Source organism: Lagenorhynchus albirostris, chromosome 18 (assembly GCF_949774975.1).
Source record: "Lagenorhynchus albirostris chromosome 18, mLagAlb1.1, whole genome shotgun sequence".
Lineage (NCBI taxonomy): Eukaryota > Metazoa > Chordata > Mammalia > Artiodactyla > Delphinidae > Lagenorhynchus > Lagenorhynchus albirostris.
The window spans coordinates 58,946,727-58,973,198 of record NC_083112.1 but is presented as its reverse complement, the minus strand read 5'-3'; the positions used below and the strand labels follow the sequence as shown (position 1 = coordinate 58,973,198).

The following is a 26,472-nucleotide window of genomic DNA, read 5'->3' as shown; positions in this document are numbered from 1 at the left end:
ACTTGCCCCATATTCATATTTAACTATGAAGTAGTTCCATCTGCTGTTGTTGTCCCACAGTAGTTCAGACTCAGATGTTTCATGTTATTCATTAACTAATATTTGCCTGAGCTTTTTTATCCCCCAATAGTTGCTTAGCTAAGCAACTTCCATACATATCCAGACCAGACCATTTCAAAGTGAAGCAAAACCTTCATCAGCAAAACCCATGATGAATGACTGAACAATGATTCTACTGTTTTCTAAACTAATTTTATGAAATTCAGAAAGATCAAGATACTTTAGAGAAAAAGCCCAGTATCTAATGTGGTATAAACAATCCATGTAGCTCTTTAAAGAGCAGTATACTACAAGCACTGTCAAATAGTCTCAATTAGGCCAGTGCTCTGGAAGTCTAATTTGTTTATACATATTAAGAAAACCACCTTGCTAAAAAAAAAATATACAGGCTAAGGAGTCCATGTTAGGCCAGGACCAGATACCAGTTTTTTGGATTTTATTTTCCCTTTTTTTTTTTTTTTTTTGATGTGGACCATTTTTAAAGTCTTTATTGAATTTGTTACAATATTGCTTGCTTTACGTTTTGGTTTTTGGCCACGAGGCATGTAGGATCTTAGCTCCCCAACCAGGGATGGAACCCTCACCCCCTGCATTGGAAGGCGAAGTTTTAACCACTGGACCACCAGGGAAGTCCCTATTTTCCCTATGTTTTGTTTTTAGCAAAGGACTTCAGTAACAGACCTTGAAATAAACACTTTAAACTTCAACACAAGAGTGAACACTTTAAACTACAATATAAGAATAAACAAAATCCACTGGCCTTCTTGGACTCAACACTTCCTCTTTCCAGAAGGCTCTTCCATTCACTTTCTACTCATGGCTTGCAGTGATCCAGTATTAAACTCCTGTCCCTTTCAATACCAACTGCTTTTCAGCTAAGACTCTTAAGTCTCATTTCAGTCATTTTAAATTAAATTATTTAAAGGAAACTTGATTTAGGTATAACCGTATTAACCTAGGCAAAAAACAGTTACCACATCACTGCCGCTTCCTATTTTAAAGACTATCCAATTACTGCTATATCACAAACTGCTTCCAAAAGTGGTATTTTACTTTCCTTTTTCCTTTCTAAGAAACTTGAGAAAACTATTCTCTTTTTTATCAAAAACTTCCTTTCTTCCCACTCAGTTCGCCCCTCTATAAAACAGTTTTCATCTACTGTGTTGTGCTGAAACATCTTTAACTGCTCTGTTCTGTTCCCCGCTTCCTCTTCAAGTTTGCTTCTGCTGTTGACATAATCAGTCACACCCTCCTGCTCTACCTCCCGCAGCTCCATCACCGCCTTGTTCTTTTCTCATCTCCTACTGAACTTGAGTACCCCTTAGACACAGAGAAGAAAAATAAAACAGGCTTAAGCAACAGCTTTTCATTGTAGTTAAGTATGATAGAACAACTCACACTTTACTTTTATAAAAACCTGTGCGAATTCAAAATAACAAGCACAATAATACTTACAAAGAGATACAAAGTATTTCACTGAAATAACATAGGCATCGCCTTTCTGATCAATATTATTTGAATTAAACTAAGAAGCCTATATAGCTGGGAAAATTAAACATGTTTTTTTCTTTCTTGACTTTACTTTTAATTGGAAAAGTACCTCATATGCATTAATTGGGATTTAACTGCATAAGCCAAAATCCTGTAAAAATCAAGTCAGAGTTTTAAAGCACCTAATAATAAAATATTCATATACAAATATTAAATATATGGCAGGGGAAAACTACTCTCCATTTTCAGACATAACCACGAAAATTTTACTAAGTGGTTAATACTAAACATTTATTGGTAGGCAGTCTCTCTAAAATTAAGAGTTTATTAATCAGAGACTATACATGTATAATGTATAATGTTATATATTATATATATATAATATTATAACTAATATAAACATCAGTTATAATGAACACTACATTTCATTATAACTGAACCCAGATGACTCATAGTCATACATTGCAGCGGGAATCTATTTAGGTGTTAATTCTCAATATGTCTGGAACCATTTGGGTTATTAAATGTGTCCTTTAACTCATACATACTCAGTGTTAAGGGTTGAACTGTGTTTATAATTTGATGTCCTAACCCCCAGTGCCTCAGAATGTGACATTATTTGAAAATAGGACTGTTGCAGATATCATCAGTCAAGATGAGATCACGCTGGAGGAGGGTGGACACCAAATCCAATTAAGCCCAGTGTCCTTGTTAAAAGGGGATATTTGGACATAGGCACAGGGGAAGAACACCACGTGAAGATGAAGGCAGAGATCAGGATAATGCAGCAGAAGCCAAAAAACACCAAAGATTGCCAGCGAACCACCTAAGAGAAAGGCCTGGAATAGATTCTCCTTCACAGCCCTAAGAAGGAACCAATACTACTAACACCTTGATCTCACACTTCTAGCCTCTAGAACTGTGAGATGAGAAACGTCTGTTGTTTAAGCTGAATGACAGGTCCTTAAGGTTCTCCTCCGCTTGACTAAATTTTAAACAGGTTTCTTCCTGACTACAGGCCCCTGAGCTTCCTTATCTTAGCACATTTATTTTAGAAAACTGGCAATTAGGAATTCCTTCCTACCCCTTTGAGACGTAAATCTTCTCCCTTCTTCTTGCCACTTTCACAAGCCAGGAGTATCTTTCTCAAGGACCTGGGAGCCACCCTTCTGAAGTGTAAGCGCCAAGAATAAAGATAGGTTCTAACATCCCCAGCCTCTTTTGGGGAGCAGGGGCCAGACTTTAGAAAGCGCCAACTGGCAAACACTGATGACCAAATCACATTCACCAACCTACCCTCTACTGTCTTCTAGTACTTTTCCACGAGCTACTCTGGTGTGGAAAACTCTCCTGCTTTTTGTTTCAACAGAGTTGAGTTCAATCCCTCATCCTTATTGTGACAGTCCTGAATAAAGTCCTAATTGCCTATTTAACTCTGTCTCTGAACGTTTCATTGAAGCAACCACTCAGTTTGTGGTACATCAGCTCTCGCAAACTAATACACTAAGTACTGCTATTGAATGTCTGGTAAATTAAGAAGCCATAGCAAATCTAAATCTAGCAAATGCTAGATTTAGAGTGAACTCAGCATGAGCAGGAACCCTATCTCTAGAATTTTATAGCTAATCCCCTTTAACTATAGTTTACACATATTTAAGAAACAGCTTTGGCAGCTATGAATAGTGTAAAAAGATCATCAACTACAATGTTATATGGAGACATAAAAAAGTTATGTAAAGAATTCGGGGCAGAGTTCAGCATCTATTTCTAATCTCAAAAAATGTATGTATATGCATATGCATGTTTATAAATTTTTATACACGTGTGTATATAACTATATATGCATACGCATATATACATTTCAGTCATTATTATTAAATATACATGTTCCAAGCTTTTGTGTAGATTTGGCCATGATTAATATAGTGTAAATTATATGTAAAAGCACTGCTTAATGATAATATGATTTTTAATTTTCTCTATGGGTGGATATTTATATATCCTTGAAACTTCACCTGCATGTAACTCTTCAGAGAATCCCTATCACAGACAGAATGAAGTCAATGAATACAAATTCCTCCTCAGATACTTTTACAGCATCAAATCTCACTGCTCCTAAGCATTCTCTGATACTACGTAATTATCTGTCATTTTATTTTCCACAACGTACTTTTCAGGTCACCCTTCTTTTACTTATGCTGCCCCCTGTCAGGGAAGCCCTTACCACTTTTTCTCACCTGCTACTCTTACTCGTTTCTTTAGTCAACTCAGGCACCATCTCTTCTACCAAGTCCTCCCTGAAAGTAGAGGTTGGAACAATTGTCTTAATCGCTGTGCCCTGGGGTACTCTTTTGTCTTCCTTTATTTTTTTAATCCCTTTCCACATTATATTCAAATGATCAGGTTACATACCTATAGCCCCTCAAAGAACTGTAAAATCCTTGATGGCCCTGTCTAGCACTGATATTTAATAAATGCTCAATAAATATCTGTGGAAACAAACAGAACAATCAACTCCTGTTTTTCCTAGGAAATGTATAGGTGAATGAATATTTTTATTCACTTACAATACTATCAATCACCGTTATTAAAGTTATATCCAAATCAATATTACCTACAAGATTTTAATACCCATCACTTGGAAACTTGTAATTTAATGATCAGTAACCAAACTACTGTTCTTATAAGAAGTGACTATTTTCTTCCCCTACAACCTTATAATGTTGTGAGAATACTCAAAACATTTCAGTTTATTTTCCAAAGTTCTGCTTTTCCATTCCTCCCAGGATTGCTGAAACTTTCAAACTGGTTGCAACTGCCACTATGTGTTTCAGGGTGAAAATAAACCATTCTGTTTGTGGAAGAAAACAGAATGAGGAAAAATATAAAATCCTGTATATTATGCCATTCAAATCTTAGATATGTGACATGATGTCATATAGCCACAGTCTGATATACTAATACCAGTTGTCAAAGGCTGTGTTGAACCCTGCTCACCCTTCTAACCTCTCACCCTGTGCAGCAGGACCACGGTGTAATGCATTAATTAGCATCATACACTAATTAAATTACTAAGTCTGAGATTTTCTTCTGGAGAAATGTTCCCAAGTAAATTGATGTTGCCAAATATATCCTCTGACTTTCTAACCAAGACACCACTCCCTCACATCAGGATAACTGGAACTGCTTCTTAATGCTCGTCTTTGCCTTCTCATTTCCACTCCTATAATCCATTCTCCACACAGCAGTCAGTGTGAGATTTTACCACACACATCAGATTGCTCTTTCCTCTCTTAAAAACCCTCCGGCTGCATTCCATTGCCTTGAAATAAATCCACACTTCTTCCCACAGCCAGAAGAGAAAACAGAGAAGACCCATGCTTCATTCTCCCACCTCACCTCCTAGCCCTCTGCCCCTCACACACCAAACTGCAGTCTATGAACCTCTTTCTGATACTCATATACACCTAGGTTATTTCCTTTCCGTGGCCTTTGCATGTGTTGTGGTTTCCTCCTTCTAGAAAAACCTGATACTAAATCTCCTCATGACTGTCTCCTCCTCATTATTCAAAATTCTAATCAGAGTGGGTGACTCCCAGTCTACAGCACATCTATGGTCACTTTTTATCCCGTTGACCGTGTGACCGTGTTCCCAGTGAATGCAGGCAGTTGGACTTTAGAGATGGATCAAGAGTTCAACTGCAACACTACCCCGCTGTGAAAAAAAAGAAAAAGAAAACGGGAATGTTTGTGTTTTAGAGCTTCTACTTCATCCCTTTGTTAGGTACGGTGGGCATTCATAGTAAGGGTAAAATTAGGCAATGAATTTCACCAGGTCAATAATAAAAGATAAGAAAAATAAAAGGGGAATATGAGTGTACGTTTTCCACTAAAGGTGAATGATATCTTAAGTTGGCAGTCTTCAGCTACACACAATTACATGTAAAAGTATGAATTAGAAACACAGTACAAACAGGCAGCACTAATGACAGTTTTAAGGCCATTAGACATTAGGTAATAAAAACTCCTTCATCTGTTGATTATCATTTACATATACTCTTACTACAGCTACATCCTTAAAACTAAATAAAAATAAACAAAGAATAAATATTAAGGGAGAAGGGTTGATTCATATAATATATAGTACATATTATATATATTATATAATACATACTAGTATGTATACACATATATACACAGAGAGACATATATGCGTGCATATATATCTATTGCAATCCAACAAGCTGGAGAGGTACATGTTCATTACACTTTTCAATTATAGCTACTAAAGTGGCATATGGGTGACAATTCAGCAGAGAACAGACAATTGCCTTGCTTTCTAGATCTGTAACTCAGAATATATATTAACTATCTTTAGATTAATGTCTATAATAAGGAGGATGGACATTCAACAGCAGCTCTGACCAGATGATAATCTAATTGACATGAAGAATGTAGAGGAGGAGGCATGCATCAAGGGAAAAATGCCCAACACTCTGAGATGTACAACGATAGACCAAGTGGCCTTGGGATGCACTGGACCAGGAAAAGCAGGTTGACCTCTGATGCAAATATGATAGAGACAACTGAAGCCCTAGTATGTAATGGGATTAAATACATTTACTTTAAAAGGCATTAAAGACATTTACTTTTCCAACTCTGAAATTCTGAGATCCAGAGTTGAAAACCAAAATTGTTTCTAAAGGATGTATCTTCTGGTATAAAAATAAAAGAATCTCTGTAAGGCAAATACTACTCTTTACTAATTAAAACTCTCCAAGATTATCCTTAAGATGTGTGTTTCTCACATATATACATATATGTTTATGTATGTGTATGTATCTGTTTATGTGTGCATGAGTATTTGGTATATTTAAAATTATTCTAAATATTTTACCTTGATAGGACTATTGACTATTTTAAACTATAATGATTTGCAGGTGGCAGCCTTATTTATCTTCTGTGTTATAATACGTATTGTTGGAAATATGAAAGCTTAGTTTAGGTTGAAATAAAATATCAGGCCATCATTTAATTATCACATCAATAGATTTTACTGAAGTGGAAACAAAGCATATACTTATATTTGTTTTGTTAAATTGGTAAATAGATAGCCTGCGAAATTTAATCCATTTTTTAATTTACAGTTATTCGTATTCCTAAGTGGGTATCTATTTTTCCAGAGGAAATCATTTTTAATATAGCTTGTGGAAAATTTAAGACTTTGTTCATATCCTCTGTTTAATGTGTGTACTTCCATCTCTCCATAAAGAGAATAAAACTCTAATGGTTTTATTATCATATGAATTTAAAAATCCAGAAAACATTTGACATAAAGGTAAAAGAGAAAAATATTGGAAATATGACAGCTGTATAGCTGTAATAAGTTCTCCTTTCTCAGAAAACAACCTGGGATTTATTATACAAGGTCATGTCTAGAAGAAAAGATTAAATATTGCAGCACCATTAAAGTCTACAATAACTGCTCTCTTCCACTTTTATTTAAAGCCTCCATGACGGACACATTTTATTAGCTAGCTCCATGCCCTTAGATTTGTCATAGCAATTGCTAAATTAATTTACAAACTTCAGTCGACTTGTGTTTTTATAGGTGTCTCCCTGAATATCTTTCATAAGCAATACTAGAATTCCCCCCAGACAGAGCACTGCTGTTCAAACTTTAATTCTTCCCTTGTTAAACAGTTGTGTTCTTTTGATTGTACCAAAGGGCTAAAGGGTAAGTAAGCTTCCTTTCATACGTGCTATTTTGTCAACAACTGCTTCAGGAAGTTGTCAAATTGCAACGTGAATGGGATGGAACACTTACCTTCTATTGTGACACAAGCCATTATAATACTGTACTCTATAATACTTACGTTATAATGTATTCATTGGCAAATTACTTAGACTCTAGGTAGGACAACAGTGATTCAGAGCAAACTGAAGATAGTTTGGTGTTTTACAAAGAAATGTTTATAAAAGAAATGTGATTTCTGAGTAAATCTAATAATTTTAGAAGAATATTTATCAGGGGAAGTCTGAAAAATTGGGTAGGTACAATAAGATACTTTTACTTTCTTACTAACATTATTTACTATGCCAAACCAATTTTTTCTTAAAATAATCCAGTTTCTTAAATCATTTATTCTGCTTCAGATGAAACCTGATTTCTTTGAGATCTACGACAGGAGTATTTTTTCTGAACAGAGGGAGGTGAATGAAGGAGAGTGGTTCAGATCTAATGAGAGAACTTTAATGTCAAAACAGGTTCTTCTGACGGGGAAGGAAAACTCTCCCCAATATGACCATGTGATTTTCCTTGTTGATTTTCCTTGTTGATTCCAAGGAGGCAAAAATGGACTTCAGTCTTTCATTTAGACACAAAACCACCATAACAACTGAAACAAACTTGGTCTCATAAAACTATTTACACGATACCTTTTCCCCCGTTGTAAGTTAGATCACATATTTCTTAGGCTCATGTTTCTCGGGCTCTGGTGGAAGATTTTCTATATAGTCCTGAAAATCAGATTTGCGGTTTGATATATTCATTTCTTGCTTTTAAGATTTCTTAAAACATAAATTTAGCGAACACTGAAAAAGCTATTTCACATATACTATTTTCTCAACAAACCTACGTGTAACTCAGTCCTCAAAAATCCTACGTGTAAATAATAGATAAATTGGGCGGCGGCTCCGGGGACCGGGGCCTTTTGTTTGGAGCGGCGGCGGCGGCGGCGGCGGCGGGGCCCCCTCCCCGCTTCCCCTGCTCGCTCGGTCTGGGTCGCCCCTCGCGGGGGTAGGGGGGCCGCCCCCTGGGCCGGGCCTCGTCTCAGGTGCCCCCGCCCCGCCCGGCCCCAGGGGAGGGCCCGAGGCTGCCTCTGGCCGCTCAGGCCGACGCCATGAAGATCAAGGATGCCAAGAAACCCTCTTTCCCATGGTTTGGCATGGACATCGGAGGAACTCTGGTAAAGCTCTCATATTTTGAACCTATCGATATCACAGCAAAGGAAGAACAAGAAGAAGTTGAGAGCTTAGAAAGTATCTGACTTCTAATGTAGCCTGTGGATCCACTGGTATTCAGGCTGCACGCCTTGAACTAAAAGATTTAACACTTTTTGGCCGGAGAGGGAACCTGCACTTTATCAGATTTCCAACCCAGGACCTGCCTGCTTTTATCCAAAGGGGAAGAGCGAAAAACTTCTCAACACTACACACAGTGCTACGTGCTACAGGAGGTGGTGCTGACAAGTTTGAAAACGGTTTTCGCACAGTTGGAAACCTCCACCTGCACAAACTGGATGAACCTGACTGCCTTGTAAAGGGCTTGCTGTACATAGATTCTGTCAGTTTCAATGGACAAGCAGAGTGCTATTATTTTGCTAAGGCCTCAGAACCTGAGAGATGCAAAAGATGCCTTTCAACCTGGCTGATCCCTAACCACTGCTGGTAGTGATCATTGGTTCCAGGGTCAGTATTTTAGCAGTCCATTCCAAAGACAACTATAAACGAGTAACTGGAACAAGCCTTGGAGGGGGTACCTTTCTGGGTTTATGTAGTTTATTGACTGGCTGTGAAAGTTTTGAAGAGGCTCTTGAAATGGCATCCAAAGGTGAGAGCACCCAAGCTGACAAGCTGGTCCGTGATATTTACGGAGGAGATTTTGAGAGATTTGGTCTGTCTGGCTGGGCTGTAGCATCTAGTTTTGGGAATATGATTTATAAGAAGAAGCGAGAATCTGTTGGTAAAGAAGATCTAGCAAGAGCTACGTTAGTTACTATCACCAACAACATTGGTTCTGTGGCACGAATGTGTGCTGTTAATGAGAAAATAAAGAGTTGTCTTCGTTGGAACTTTACGTATCAATTCTCTCTCGATGAAACTTTTGGCATATGTCCTGGATTACTGGTCAAAAGGTCAACTGAAAGCACTGTTTCTAGACCATGAGGGATGTTCTGGAGCAGTTAGTGCACTTCTTGGGCTGCCAAATTTCAGCTAAAGCATCGGGTTTCTCTCTGTTAATAAATGTCATTCGAGAGGAACTGAAAACCAGAGGTGTAATTACTGCATTATTTGTCACTGGGAACCGAAGGATAAAAGAGTAGCACTATTCCTCTTGATTTTTAAGTGTCAGAATGGTAAGCTGCTATATGTTGCCATATTAAAATGAGAGCTCCAGTAATGTAAAGAATTTCAAAGTGAAATGCTTTCCCTTCTGTATATAGCCAGTGTTAAATCCTTAAATGCAATACAGCCTCTGATGATTGAACTTCCTCTGAAAAAGATCTTCTATTTATTGTATTTTATGTAGCCAACATTGCAGTACTGTATGTTCAAACATGAATCTTAAAGTCTCAGAAATGTTTAGCTCATGAAAATAATAGATTCTGAATATTTGTTACAAGTCTTCTATGTGTGTTTTGGTTACTAGTAAGTGGACAGTAACATACCCTGTATCGAAACTTACTGAAATGGCAATCAAAGATGATCATTTTTATGTGATTTTAGAAATGTTAAAGCAATATTAATTATTCATTACTGTTGTTTTCCAAACATATCTTCTCCCAAAAAGCATGTTTATGTGATCCTTCCTCAGAAGTATAACCTTTTCCAATGCCATAATTTAACTGAAATGCTATTGTTAAACATTAACCTGAATTTTAAAACGAATCCTAGAAAATGCACATAATTGGTGATACTGCATTTTTTGTATTTTGAGTTTATCAGACAGTACATTTTAAAATGTTTTTTAATGGGAGGCTTACTTATTTGAAAGTCCGTTCAGTAAGGTCCCAGGACTATTTGAATGGAGTATGGTTTATGTGTATTGGTAGGGATCTGTGCTCTTCTTTCTATACCACATTTATCTTAGGCCCAAAGTTAGCCATTTCTGTTTACTTAGGTCTGAACCATCAAAGCTAAAGACTGTCTTCTACTGTGAACAGCAACAAAATCATTTATGCTAAACGGATGTTATGGAAATTTAAAAGACAAGTTGTTTGAAACTGTGGGAATCTGAGGCAGTATTGCAGAATTATAAAGGGACCAATGTTTTGTACATTCTGGTAATAAAAGCACTATAGTTCCAAAAAAAAATAATAATAATAAATAAATAAATTGAAGCTCATAGATATTAAGCCACGTAGCAAGGTAGTATACTGTATAAGCAACAAAACCAGAATCAACACCGAACCTGGCTAATTCAAGACTTCACATTTTACTCAAAATACCATAAACTTTCTGTTAAGCTTCTGTATAAGAATCACCATACAGAAGCATGATATGATTTTCACCTTTATTTAGGTCTTATTAGTTTTTGTATGACTTCTTATGCTATCAGCTAGGCCAGCTAACCATGATTCAATCGATGAACTTTAGGCAATGAATTAGGGAAAAAAACTCCTAGTTTAATGCTTATATTGGAAATTCATTATATAAGAAAATCCAACACAACAGAACATTGTATTCACCAAGATATGCAGCTACATTCTCAGAGTGCCTACTTTAGTACTTTTAAATAGTCAAGTACCTTGGGAAAAAAAGAAAACTATGTAAGAACTGCATATATATCCTCTATGTTCTATAGTAAGAGATATATAAAACTTAACTATACAAAGATTCTGTAATTTGAAATCTAGGTATAGATATAAAAATAGAAATAACTACATTATGAATTGCAATAAAACCCACAAATGATGCCTAAATCCTACAGAAATTTAGAAGGTAGAGGATTCCCTTCTATCTGAATTTATCTGAGAAGGTACTGAAAATGTACCTTAGAAACAATACGTTATTTTTAGCAAAAATAAGCAGGATTGTGGAGATAGGAAGGCCTTATACTCATTCGATAAAATCCAAATTTCTGGATAACAGAATTCTATATTAAAAATATTTTTTAAAGTAAATGTAGTGTTGGAGTAGTTGCCTACAATGAGTTGGCTTAGTATATCAATCCAAGGATGCTGGATTTTAGGTTTATTTTTAGTGTTTGCTAAAAATAGCTTTACTTTGGGAATATTATTCTTAGAGATATATGTAGTATGACTTGGGGAAAAAAAACCAAAACTGATGATTGGAGGATATAACCCTAAGAATAAAATGAGCTTAAACCATATTGGTAATGGTGGGAACAGGTATAAAGAAACCACTGTTATTAGTTGGTGTCTCTCTCCTACTTACAGAGAATAATATTGGAAAAGGAACCTAAAAAACAGTAGGGAAATTGGTCGCCTAGTATTATTGAGGTTCCCATCAAGAAATAAATCACACTCAAAATTAGAGAATTTGAGAACTGATTTACAAAGGAACTTGAGATAGGCAGAAAAATGCACCCCCCCCCAAGATCTCCATGTCCCAATCCTTAGAACCAGTGAATACGTTACCTTAAATGGCCAAAAGTACTTTGCAGATGTGATTAAATCAAGGATTATGAAACGGGGAAATTATTTTGGAGTGTCCAGATGGAGTAAATGTAAATGTATAAGTGAAAGAGGGAGACAGGAGGGTCAGAGATGAGATGTGATGAGAGAAGCCCATGTCAAAGTAATAGGGAGCCAAGGGCCAAGGAGTGCAGGTAGCCTCTAGAAGCTGGAAAAGAAAAGAAAAGAGACTTTCCCCTAAAACATCTGGTAGGAAAGCAACCTTCCGACTCCCAGATTTTAGGACTTCTGACCTCGACCTCTAGAACTTTAAAATAAAAACTTGTATTGTTTAAATCACTAAGTTTGTGGTGTTTTGTAAAGCAGCAATAGGAAATGATTAAAGGATTCTATATAAGGTGTGTGTAGGGGAACTCCAAAGACTAAGGAGGTAACAACCCAGAGTCGGAAAGACAAGAGAAGAGTGAAATTACCAGAACCCAAAGGTACTGAGTGGCACAGTGTCAGCCAGCTTGTAAAAGAGTAGTGAACCTCTCTTGAAGGGTCAAACTACCTAAAGGTGAATTTGCAAGTTGGGAGCTAGGGGTATAAATGTACTACCAATGTCACTCTCCTTCTGTATTTGATCTCCTACGAGGGCTCCCTGTGGGATGACTCAAACTGGAACCAAGGCGGCAGGGGAACCTGCTGAATGGTATGAACTGCTGGGACTGAACACATGGTAGAGAAGAACGAAAAGATGCCTGGCACATCTCCCTCTGGCACTTCTGCACGCACCCCCCCATGTGTAGTTACTAGTGATAGGTCCGCAAGTAAAGAATTCATCACTTCTAACTGCTCAAGCATGTATCGTCCAAAAACACATTTTCTGACCTTGCTCTTGAATCCTTTTCATTATTATTAGAAAAGGAAAGAAGCTATTGAGAACCTAAGAAAATATACTCTTGGAAATTTTCTAAATAGAGTGAAGGAACTGAAATAATAGCAATAAGACAGTATTACAAATAAAATAAATAAGTAACATTTGGGGACTTCCCTGGTGGTCCAGTGGGTAAGACTGCACTCCCAATGCACGGAGCCTGGGTTCAATCTCCAGTCAGGGAACTAGATCCCACATGCATGCCTCAACTAAGAGTTCACATGCTGCAACTAAGATGCCCATGCACTGCAACTAAACATGCTGCAACAAAGATCCCGAGTGCCACAACTAAGATTCAGCGCAGCCAAAATAAATAATAAATAAAATAAATAAATATTAAAAAGATAAGTAACATTCATTGTGAGCTAAGATCTCCTAGGAATTGTGCTAGGCACTGTATACAACCTGTATTTATGCCTCTAAATTAACCTGTGATTTAGATAATGTCCCATTTTACAGTGTTTTCAAAAGAGATTCAAATATTTATGTACCTTGTCCCAAATCACAGACAGCACATGGAACAGGGGGAACACAAAGCCCATTTGCCTATTCCTCTCCTTGAAGTACGAGTTTATTTTCTACTTCATGAACTTGAGTTTTATATATACTCAATGGGTCTATTATACAAAGTTGCTTTAAATATTTGGTACTTAAGTTTCCATTTAATCATCTGATATGTTAGCAATGTGTCAAGTGAGCTGAACTACAGTGAAGGATGTAGGATTTCAAGGACACTTATTTTGCTTGCCAATGAACATAATGCATCTATTTGAATGCTTATAGACAGAGTTTGGAAGAAGGATAAGGCATTTGATATGTTCCTCTGCCAAAATTAACACTCTTTTGCATCATTCCAGAATGTAACTGATTCTAAAATGTTAATTAATTTTAATCAAGTAAAACAACTTTCACTGTTAGAAAATTTATTTTTAATATACACCTAATACATGTACCACTTAACTCTCTTTGCTTTAATTTTCCAAGTATTTTGTAAAAGTATCTAAGTTGGAATAAAAATTTGGACACTAACAAAAAAGTTAATAGGAGATGTGCAGAATAATGGCATTTATTTGAAATAAATATTGTATGAAATGAATCATATGAATTGCTTTAGTAATGAAACAGTGTGAAGAAATAAATAATATTCATATAGCAAGTAAAATTATGATAATAGTCAAACGATGACTGAACATCCTCTTCAAAATACCTATAATCTTTTACTGATATTTGCTTGTTAAGGGTGTAAGAGTGGTAAATGCATGGACATGGATAAGTGTTTAAGACAAATTCATTTAAATATATTAAAACTGAAAAAGTTCATTTGTAAATGAATTTATCCCATTCAAGTGCAAAAGCATATCATGTTGATTATTATTTCCACACTCTGGAGGAAGAGGCAGTTTTAGGTATACATATATGGACTGAAATACAAGAGAGGCATTTTTAGCTATTATTTTTCTTCCATGACTTATGAATAATCAATAGGAAACCAACAATCTGAGTTCGGTCAATAGGAACTTTTATTTTGAAGTATACTGGAGTATTCCAGATACTAATGCTTATAGCAGTAACTAATTTTAATCAGACATTTTATGGAAGTGGTGATAAAAAAAGGAGTAGATAATTTTAAAAATCTCAGTGTGAAGTACTACTTTAAATAGAACACTGCATAAACAGTAAAGTCAGGAGCTTTTCTGAGTCTAAGGGCAAAAGCAGCAAAATAGAACACCGTACACAGTGTAGTGTTTGTAACTGTAACCGATATGAAATACATACAAGGGCCATATACATGGAGTTATATTTCAAAATTTTCTGCAAAGACTCTTTTGCCTCAAGCCATTAAGTGGAGACCTGTATCAATATATTCTTGCAAGGTGGAAGTAATTCTACCGTAAGCACAAAGGAACAAATATACTTAAATAAATCCTCAATATTGGAGCGGAAGGCTGTGTAAAGTATTGCCCTGGTTCAGTTGCAAAAGGAAAACATTTATCATAATATGTCATCGTGAAGCCTAGGTAAAATTGTGGCATGGTGTGAAAAGCTGTGTCGGCCAAACTACACCCATTTTTATAATTTATATCTATGATCAAGATACCAATGTCTAGTAGTCCTCAAAAGTTCTGATTAGTTCCTTTCCTCCAATACACCTTGGTGAAAGGCTGCAGGTTCTTTGAGGAAGGCAAGGAGAAAGATTAACAGTACAAATTTATGGCAGAGTAGCAGGGTCCTTCCTCAAAAGGACCCCTAGGTCAGTAAACTGGCTCAAATCTGAGAGTTGATTAAGGAATCTTGACTGTTTGACTGTTCTTGTGATTCAGGGTGAGAATTTTATTTGACCTAGAAATTTTCCTTACACAGATCAAGTAAGAGTTTAATAGGCTTCTTATCTATTTCACCTCTAGGAACACCATGATTGACTAGGTAATAGGTCTATGTGAGTCAGACTATTCTGCTCTTTGCTTTGACTCTGCTGTCATTAGTTAATTATGCCCACCTTGTCTTTAGCAGTTGAGTGCTGCCACTTGGCTCCTGTCACCCTGAGATGCAATTACTCCCATTGCATTTCATCTTCCCAATTTGGTGACTCCAGTTCCCACTGTAAAGCCTGGACTACAGAAAAGAGAGAGAGCTGAGCTCTTGAAGTATGATGGGGCTCCCCTCACAAATTTATTTCTCATAGTATTGGAGGAAGTTTTATTTGTGTGTCTCTCCCAGTGTGGGTGAGTAAATCTTAAATGACAAATCCACTCTACCATTCCAGTCTCCCTAAGCTTTGGAATCCCTCCCTCTACATTAAAGCAAGGCAGGTCTGGCATTTCCAACTCACTAACTCTGAGCCACCTTTTGGTCCTGTTTCAGCCAACCAACCAAAAAACTGAGCCCTTTTACCTCCCTGAGCTCCATCAATAACACAGAATCTTTGCTTAGTGAGCCCATCAATAAATTTGGCCTAACCCAGTTTTATATTCCTTCCATCATTATCCCACATCCTTAAAGCCATCTTCACACAAGCTCCCTGGATTTTTTTCTGTATAAATTAGGAAACTCAAGAAGTTCTTTAGGAGTGCAGAACACCTTCTAGATCACACTTTGTACCTCACCAACTTGAGTCTAGTTATAGGCCTAGAAGGAAAAAAGGGTGGTAGGGTGGGTGCTGAGGACATCAGCATTGTCTTACATGGCAACGGCCTCAAAGCTAGGGGCCATTCTAGTTTCCTTAGTTAGTGTAGGGTTAACCCCCTCAGAAGGGGTGGAGAGGCCACTTCCAGTAGAAGTCAAAGCTGCTTCCAGTGTCAAAAAAGACTTAGCAAAATCAGGGGAGCTCAATGTCACCAGCTTGATCAAGGTCTTCCCACATGTACACATTCCACCTTTCAAGAACCCATTCCTTATAACAGACACCCTGAGAAGCTGCAAGTTCAACATGCATTGTATATCAACCAGTTGTAGGATGAGTGTGATTTTCAGCCACCTCAGTCCTACAGCTACAAGAAATTAAGGTTCTCCTTCAGGGAATACACAGAAGCCTTCAGGACTTTTAATATAGCACTTAAATCGAGAATTTGAATCCCTGAGCTCATCCTTTTCTTGTTCACTGACATTAGGAGCAACCTGACAATCTCATTACTTGTATGTTTACCAAAATATTCCAAAGTATCACACACAATCACCCATTGCTTCTTATAAATGTTTGATTAAGAGTATCCAACAGTGATAGTTGGCCTATCTCTATTGCCACACCATAGGCTATCATCAGTTCTCTCTTTTCTACTGGAAAAAGAGTCATTAGCATCTTTAAATCTATTCAGATTACAGAGCTAATTGCAGAAACCTTCTTACTCAAGGGAAGGTCAGCCTTTTTACTGTATTCAGGTCTTTAACTGATTGGAGTAAACGTTTATCTCATCCCAAAACACTCTCAGAGAATTACTCAGAATAATGTTTGATCAAATATCTGGGCATTCCATGGACCAGTCAAGTTGGCATATAAAATTAACTATCACAGATAATATGTATTAGCAATTTCTACTAAATAATATGAGAAAACTATTCATATATATATATATATATATGTTAGATTTCTACTGCTATGTAACAAACAAATCTAGAGGCTTAGATCAACCCACACTAATTATCTCATAATTTCCTTGATCAGGAATGTATGCATCTCTAAGCTGGATGCCCTGCTCAGGGTATTTCAAGGTTGCAATCAAGGTGCTGACTGGGCTGGATTTTTGAGAGGCTCTGGGTAAGGTCAACTTCAAAGCTCATTCCAGTTGTTGGCAATCTACAGATTTAACACAATCCCTATCAAAATATCCATGACATTTTTCACAGAACTAAAATAATTCCCAATTATCTGGAACCACAAAAGACCCAGAATTGCAAAAGCAATACTGAGAAAAAAGAACACAGTTGGAGGTATAACCTTCCAGACTTCAGACTATACTACAAAGCCACAGTAACCAAAACAAGGTGGTATTGACACAAAGACAGACACATAGATCAATGGAACAGGATACTGAGCCCAGAAATAAACCCACACACCTATGGTCAATTAATCTACAGCAAAGGAGGCAAGAATACACAATAGAGAAAACACAGTCTCTTTAACAAGTGGTGCTGGGAAAGCTGGACAGCCACATGCAAAACAATGAAAGACATAAATGTAAGACATGAAACCATAAAACTCCTAGAAGAGAACATAGGCGAAACACTCCTGACATAAATTGCAGCAGTATTTTCTTGGATCAGTCTCCCAAGGCAAAATAAATAAAATCAAAAATAAACAAATGGGACCCAATCAAACTTAAAAGCTTTTGCACAGCAAAGGAAACCATCAACAAAATGAAAAGACAACTTACAGAATGGGAGAAAAAAATTGCAAAGAATTCAATGGACAGGGGTAATATCCAAAATATAAAAACAGCTCATACAATTCAATATCCAAAAAAAAACCCAATCAAAAAATGGGCAGAAAATTTAAATAGACATTTTTCCAAAGAAGATATATAGATAGCTAATAAACACATGAAAAGATGCTCAACATCACTAATTATTAGAGAACAGCATCCATCCACTTCTACAAATACATATTTCATGTTTACCATTCTTTGTTTTCGTATTTTCTCCTATTTAACATAATGTTGAATTTTATTCACTTGCTTGACTTACTATTATCTGTCTCCTCCAGTAGAACAAAAGCATTAAGAATGCAGACTTTGTTTGTTTTGGTCACTGGTCTTTCCTAAAGATTGGGAACAGCTCAGAAGAGGTACTGATAAATACTTGCTATATTCAGTCTTTTGTCCTTTACTCTGTTAATATGGTAAATTACTTGATTAGCAAATTTAGCATTAAACCATGCTAGCACTCTTAGAACAAGTCCTACATATGATTTAGTTTTTAATATACATTTAGATTTTTATGCTAATATATTACTTTAAAAATATGGATATATAGACCTAAATAGGGATTTTTCCAAAGAAGACATACAGATGGCCAACAGGCACATGAAAAGATGTTCAACATCACTAATTATTAGAGAAATGCAAATCAAAATCACAATGAGGTATTATCTCACACCAGTCAGAATGGCTATCATAAAAAAATCTACAATTAATAAATGATGGAGAGGATGTGGAGAAAAGGGAACCCTGGTAAACTACTGGTGGGGATATAAATTGGTGCAGCCACTATGGAAAGCAGTATGGAGGTTCCTTAAAAAAACTAAAAACAGAGCTACCATATGATCCAGCAATCCCACTCCTGGATATATATCCATAAAAAAATGGGAAGTCTAATTCAAAAAGATACATGCACGGCAATGTTCACAGCAGCACTATTTTCAACAGCCAAGACACAGAAACAACCCAAGTGCCCATGAACAGACGACTGGCTTAAGAAGATGTGATACATATATACAATGGAATATTGCTCAGCATAAAAACAGAATGAAATACTGCCATTTGCAGCAACATGGATGGAACTTGATAAATGTTGTGCTTAGTGAAATAAATCAGAAAAAGGCAAATACTATATGATATCACTTATATATGAAATCTAAAAAATAATACAAGTGGATGTACACACAAAACAGAAACAGACTCATAGGCATAGAAAATAAACTCGTGGTTATCAGAGAGGAGAGGGAGTGGGGAAGGAACAAATTAGGATAATGGGATTAACAGATACAAACTACTATACATAAAATAGATAAGCAACAAGATTTACTGTACAGCACAAAGAATTATACCCCATATCTTGTTATAACCTATAATGGAATATAATCCACAAAAACCTCAATCACTATACTGTACCCTTTAAACAAACACAATATTGTAAATCAACTATTCTTCAACAAGAAAAATAAGAATTTGACCTTTTATTCTGGATATGACTGGTTGACCATTAGAGATCTAACTTTGATTATGGATTTAAAATTTTTTTTTTTACATTCTAACTTATTATTAAAGTATAATCTACCTCATAAAGGACTCATACATCATAGGGCACTGCTCAGTGAATTATTACAAAGTGAACACATTTCTGAAACCAGCCTTGGATTTAAAAACAAAAGTCTCATAACCAACATCCCAGAAAGCCAACTCATTCCATTCCACCACCCAATCATTCTCTCCTCCCTCAAAGTAAACACAATCCTGATTTTTGTAAATATGTTGCAAATTACACTGTAAATATGTAAATATGTTTTGCCTATTTGAAATTGTGAAAATGAAGTCATACCACATCTATTCTTTTATTTCTGGCTTCTTCCTCTCAACATTTGTTTTGCAATTACACCATGTTATAACTGTAATTAATTTATCATCCACGCTTAAGAATATCCATTTGATGAATCATTTATTTATGTATTTCACTCTACACTTGAAACCATTTACCATTTGGGTGTATTAAAGACAATTTAACTACAAACATACTTATACATATCTCTTGTTGCACACATGAACTTGTTTTTGAGGGGTGAAAACACTTCCAAGACAAGAGTGGTAGCTTTTTTAGTATTATTACCTTCCAGAATTAAATAGTCACATACTCAACTTTCAAGATTCACATCCATGAGAATAAGGTAGGTTGTACTGGCTGTGTGGGTCTGGATAGCAAGGTTCAGGCAACGAGGCAACCCATTTTGCCCAAGATCTTAAAAGGCAACATTTATTAGTAGATATTTTTATTTTTCTTTCAAACCGCTGTGACAGACACGGCAATCATGTGAATCAGGGAAGTCAGACACAGAAAGTAACAGATGGAAAGCAACAATGATTCTACCTTTTATAAAACTTAATAAAAGGTATGTATGGTGAGCATTTTTAAATATTTCTTTAAAAATATACCATGTAGATATAGAAACAGGTAAACATTCAGGAAAACTTTTAGGATTAGGATATATTAAGGAAAATATTTCATTTTAAATCAAAAAATGGAGGGAGTTTGCTTAATTTTGGGGTACATCACAATCCCACCTCCCAAATATGCAACTAAATTACGTAAATTTTCACTTCCTATTGCTAAAAATGAACATAATGCATGGAAGGTAATCTTGAAAATTTTAAGATACATTTTCCTTTTCCCATGAAATAAAATAGTATTTGATATAGTTCACTGATTTGTGTTTCAGAAACGAGTGCTATTTTAATTAAGTAATTATACGTAATTGTAATTATACATAATTTTAATTATACTGTAATTATGTAATTATACATAATTTTAATTATACATTTGTCATAAAATCTAAGAAGTTGGAGATAAAATATCTACTAGGTCAAATTCAATGTAATGAATCTCATTTACAGATGGGTAAGGTTTATGAATTGAAGCTACCTAAGAGATTCCTTTCCCTAAGCTCACTGGTATCATTCAATCGGGATGGAAACCTATAGAATGTTGCTGCGGAATTGTGACTTCCAACACCCTTGACTTATACTAGAACTGACCCTGACTAGGGTGGAAGCTTGCTTTTCTTCAGTCCTGAACCAACGATACAGCTATTAGAATACTACGGTGCAGATAAAGAGGTCAAAATTGATGCTGCCCTCAGAACCATTAAAATGGTATATACTCTACATGGTGGGTTTTGACATCTAGATCATTTGGGCAGGCACTTTTAACTTGAAAATAAACTGAATATAAAGTTAAAACTTTCCACAAGCAGTATTAACTTACACAATCAGCACTTTCTTAGAAATTCACCTCAGCATTGACTGACCTTAGCAATATGTTTGCAGTATTTGCACATGACTGAATCGTTCCTTTGCACTATTGCTAAATTAGGAATAACCGCAAATTTCCTTTCAGTGGTAGGCAAGGTAAGCAAGCTTCTGCCTCTGCCTCTCTCTCCCTTCATCATGATGAGCGTATATATGTGTGTGCATACCTGCACACGCACTGGCTTATATAATGTATATAGTATATGTGTGCATATACATGCTTTATGGAGGAGAAGCCATTTTTCTTTTCTATGGATCTTTTTAAGATATCTACTAATCCATCCATCCATCCAAAATTACAATCACCATCCACCGGTGATTGAAGTAGACTGCTGACACATAATCTTTCAATTAGAAAGAACAGAGAGGTGTCCTGCTGATAGTGTGTGCAGTGATATTAAGACAACTCCTTCTTAATCAGGAAAGTCAAATTACATATCTTCTGTTATCAACAGACTAATTCCTAATGGAAATATGCTGCCAGTAGAATGTGTTCTATTTGGGAGTGTGGCAAGGTGCAGCAGAAAAAGAATGAGCTTTGAATCCATAAGGACATCTCTAACATTGAATAAGTTATATAATCAATCTGATGCATCTTTCCTTCATCCATTCATTAGGGCTGGTTGTACTTTCCCTTGTAAAGCTTAGGTGAGAGTTTTAAGTCTCCTACTAGAATGTTTAGCACAAGGCAATTGCTCTGTGTTTTCTTCCAGGTGTCTAGTCACCATATTCTGTTCAAACTGGGCCTACATGTTCTGTCACTGACTGAGCCATGCCTCTGGTTACCTTGCTGCACTCTCAATACCTGGACCCTGCTCAGGACATTTACATGTATATGCATCCTTAGCAGCCATTAGCATCTGGTTGCATCTACTGTGTGTCAGGCAACTATGCACTAAAGATTCACATGGGAAAAGTCATGCCTTGGATATGCTTCTATTTTAATGGAAAATTTAGTTCTAAGCCTAAACTGAGAGATCACTGCGACCATGATTATGTCTCATGCAGGGAAATAAAGTAATACAAATGCAAGTCCCACATCACTGGAGATGTTACTTCCTTTTCCAAGATGATGGCTCCTGTTCCACAGGATCTCTGGGAAGCTGGAATGAAGCCCACAGAGTAATGCCTCACAAAGAGTACACTCTAAATGGTTTGAACAAGGAAAGGATTTTTATTTTAAATCCCAGATTAAGGCTCTGTCAAAAAACTTAAGTAAAATTAGTAAAATAGCATCTTTGAAACAGGCACTAAACCAGATAATCTGATCTAACTTGCCTCTTTTCTGAGCCTCTAATCTAAAGCCCTTTTGACTTTTGCTCACCAGCACTGTTATGTGCATAATTTATAAAACAGGAGGTTATGAGATCTCAGAGTTGCCTCTTCTTGTGTAATTTTATATACTGGCTAGCATGCTTTCAATGTCACAACGCAATAATGTTATGTCACAGAGTGTATACAGTGCCTGTTCTATATTAACTGCCTAATAAATATCAACTGTGGATAATACTCAAGTAGTAGGATGAGATATTGGAAATTAATTATGGTTGTAGTGTATTGTTCTACACTGACTGCAATCTGAATCGAAGAAGCTTTATCCTCTTCCTTTTATCTGCGTTTCTTAAAATTCAGTCCACAATCTCTGCTTTCTGTATACACTTGGATGACTGTCTTAATCACATTCTTGGCTTCAAGGATGCAAATTCAAAGCCTGTCTCATTCATACTGTATTGCTAGCGGTCTATATAAAAATCACTAATGTGTTAATTAATCCATATATTTTCGACCCATTTCCTAGGTTCCACTCCCAAAATTCCACTGCCTGCTAGGATATTTTCCCTTGCATATCCCATAGGTATCCTGAACTCATTTTGTCCAAAATATAAATCATCAGTTTCTTCACTTGAACCTAATATGTTTCCCATCTTATTGAATAACACTGTCACTCATCCTGTTGCTCAAGGCTCTTTCTTGGGAATCATTCTATATATTTCTCTCTCCTTCTCTAACGTAAGTCTCCTGTCTCTGATTCTCTCCAATTCAGCTGAGACTGTCTTGTGACCATACTATCTCTAGTGCAAATTATGATAATGACATGCTGCTGGTCTTCAGCCCTCCAGTCTGTTCACCGTCCTGTCAATGCCCTACAATTTTGTCAAGGCCTTTTTATGAAACACAAATCTGATTCTGTCACTGCCCTACTTATTTGCTTCTTTCTCCATTCCCTACAGGCTAAAAATTAATTTCCAGCAAAGTCTGTAAGTGCTCCATGATTCAGTGCTAGTCTACATGTTTTGTCTTATACCAGTAACAACAACAGCAAAAGAAAAGTGCTTCAGGCAGTTCTTCTAAACTGGGTAAGTTATACCGAATGAGACATATCACATCACACCTTCTACTCTTTACTCAGGTTTTACTTTCAGCCTGTAATGATCTCTTCGTTTTTTCGGTGCCTGTTCCTCTTTTAAAAATCTGATTCAGGGCCTCTTATCCTGTGAATCTTTCCTAAATGGCTGAGGCAGTGCTTTTAATTCTGTTATATGGTCTCTCATAAACACAGAACATAATTCTAAAGTGGAAAATAACATATATTGTAACTGCATATGAGGCTTTTGTCGCATCTTTTCTGGGAATACTTGGAAAGTAGAGATATGGTCTTTACTTGACATAGTATTTGATGTTTGGCATACAGCACAGATTTGATAAATGTTGTCTCCATGTATTAATGTTTATCTAACGTGAAAATTAAGACTACAGAATAGCCTTTCAAAGTCAAACTGGGCATTATTTAACAAGGCCACCAATGGATGATGTAATTCATTAGAGAATTCACCATATTTGGCTTTGCTAATTTACTACTTGATTAGTGCCCCGACACAGTGAAGTTTTGTGCTAACCTGAAAATTTCTGCTCCATAGAAAAGATACCTCTGATAGTTATATGTCTTGTAGGACATTAACCAGTTTTGTTTTGAATGCAGAAACTTTGAGAAGTGAACCTCAGGCAGTAACAGAATGATTCGGGTCACAGACCGGATGCATACCTTGGGACAAAGTAACAATTCTGGTGCTATTACAAATTCTCATGGTCAAGTAGCAAAATCATATTTATTTCCTGTTTTTTCAAGATAATTGTTGGTTATCTGAACTATAAAATACATCAATATCAAAGTATAAAACAGCCCCCCAGGGAACAAATGCCTCAGTTCTGGAAGGTAAGTCCATTCAATTCTACCCTTGGATAATGTCACAAATTAGTGAGATTTCTGCCAGTATGATGATAAATAAGAATATTTTCATTATAAAATTATAGTATTTCTATCTATACTCCTGCCTCCCTCCCTAGAATGTTTTATTCCCTATATAATATGAAATCCAATGCTTCTTATAATTAAAATGGAGTTCTTCAACATTTGTTTTCTGCAAATGGCCCTATCAACATAAATAATAAAGTTTTGGGGAAAATCTATTCACGAGAAAATTTATAACGGTTAAAATTTATTTCATAATTTGTTGTATAATATCCAGATTTGAGTATCGTTTTAAATCTAGGTAGCAAAAACAGAATTCATCTGATGACAAAGTTTGGGCTGCAAGGAGTAATTAACAAACAACGATGCATAACAATCAGACTTAATAATAAATGTTCTTGTTTAGAGTCTCCACAGTGTTATTTCTACCTGTCTCTATCAATCTGACTATTCATATTATCATGCTTATTCTGGCTAATATTTAATAAATGTTTTCAAGCAACACATCCTAAGAATAATACTGATGTTGCTATTCCTGTTTTGCAAAGATACAACTGAGACATGGAATAATCATTTAAAAATTTAATGCTATGTATAAACAAGCAATAAACTGTATTTCAAGCAAAATGTTAAATTTTCTTTAAACTTTTAATAACCTCCATTAACTTCATGTTTGCAAAATACACAAATAAATAAACAACAGAAATTGTTTATCTAAATTTTTTTAACTGATAGATCTCTTATGTAGTTTACAATATTCTCAAAATTAACACTGAGATTTCACACCCAAAACTTTTTCAGAAAATCTCGAGACTTCTTGTTAGAAGTTATGAGAAGGAAACCAATTCATAGCTGTTACGGAACAAACAGACATAGACGGTAAATGGATCAATGAGGTGTCACAGCCACCCAGATCACATCTTGTCAAAAGGTCCTCACAAACTAGTCATGAAAGACAACCTCTGTCAGCAGTAGTCACGGAGTTGTTATATACTTTTAATAGAGCAATTCTGAGATCATGATGTGCACAGAATCCTACTTGAAATGGCTCAAATGAGTTCACCTAAGACAAGGCTGCAACTGAATTATGAAAAGTTTTCCACATACGATGAGTTTTAGGCTCCAGGTATCTTTAAATGTCACTGTTCCAATTTTGTTTTTAATTCTAATGAAGCTCTTCTCCTCCGAAAATTATAGGTAAGAATGACAAAGAACATTTTGGAAGGAACAACAATATATTCAACTATTCTGTACTTAATTCTCCCATTCCTACATTCCTCTTCTAACATTAAGATTTCAATTTATTTGTCCAAAATATAAATTGATTTAATTAATTTAAATCTTTAATGTAGGGCTTCCCTGGTGGCACAGTGGTTGACAGTCCGCCTGCCGATGCAGGGGATGCAGGTTCGTGCCCCGGTCCAGGAAGATCCCACATGCTGTGGAGCGGCTGGGCCCATGAGCCATGGCCACTGAGCCTGCGCGTCTGGAGCCTGTGCTCCGCAATGGGAGAGGCCACAACAGTGAGAGGACCGCGTACCGCAAAAAAAAAAAAAATCTTTAGTGTAATAAAAGTTGCTCCTTCCTGGCTGGCTAAAAACTCTTAGATTTAAAGATGATAACCTATTAGCATATTTTAAAAATAAATTTTATAATATCTCAATGTTAAGACATCTGATAGGTAGTGGTAGTTTTCATTAGTAAAATAAGGGTTGCTGAAATTAATTCAGAATACATTTGTTGGGAAGGGAAATCCAATAGGAGGAACATAATTTGGAAATCATTTAAATTAGAAAATATTGAAGAAAATATAGTAAAACTTGGATTAGTAATTAATAAAATTTAAAGAAACTAGAGCTAAACAGAATACAACATTTATTTGGGAATAGAAGTAGATGATAAAAACACTAAAGGTAAAGTACAAATTTGAATTATCCAAATGGCACATATTCATGTTATACCTCCATGTGCTACCCAAGATACAGTTCTGCCTGTAAGCACTTCTTTGAGGTATGGACATGCAATGTCACCACAAAATTCATATTGTTCTCTTTGTTGATAGAACTGAGAGAATTTTCAAATTCTTTATAATTGTATCTCTAAGGACATTAAAAAAATCACTTGTAAAGGTACCAGTGATAC

At 36.0% G+C, this 26,472-nt stretch overlaps 1 pseudogene; it reads left to right on the top strand.

Moving 5' to 3' along the window:
- Positions 1–8,453: 8,453 nt before the first annotated feature.
- LOC132508781 (pantothenate kinase 3-like) lies at positions 8,454–9,550 on the top strand (annotated as a pseudogene).
- The last annotated feature ends 16,922 nt before the right edge of the window (positions 9,551–26,472 follow it).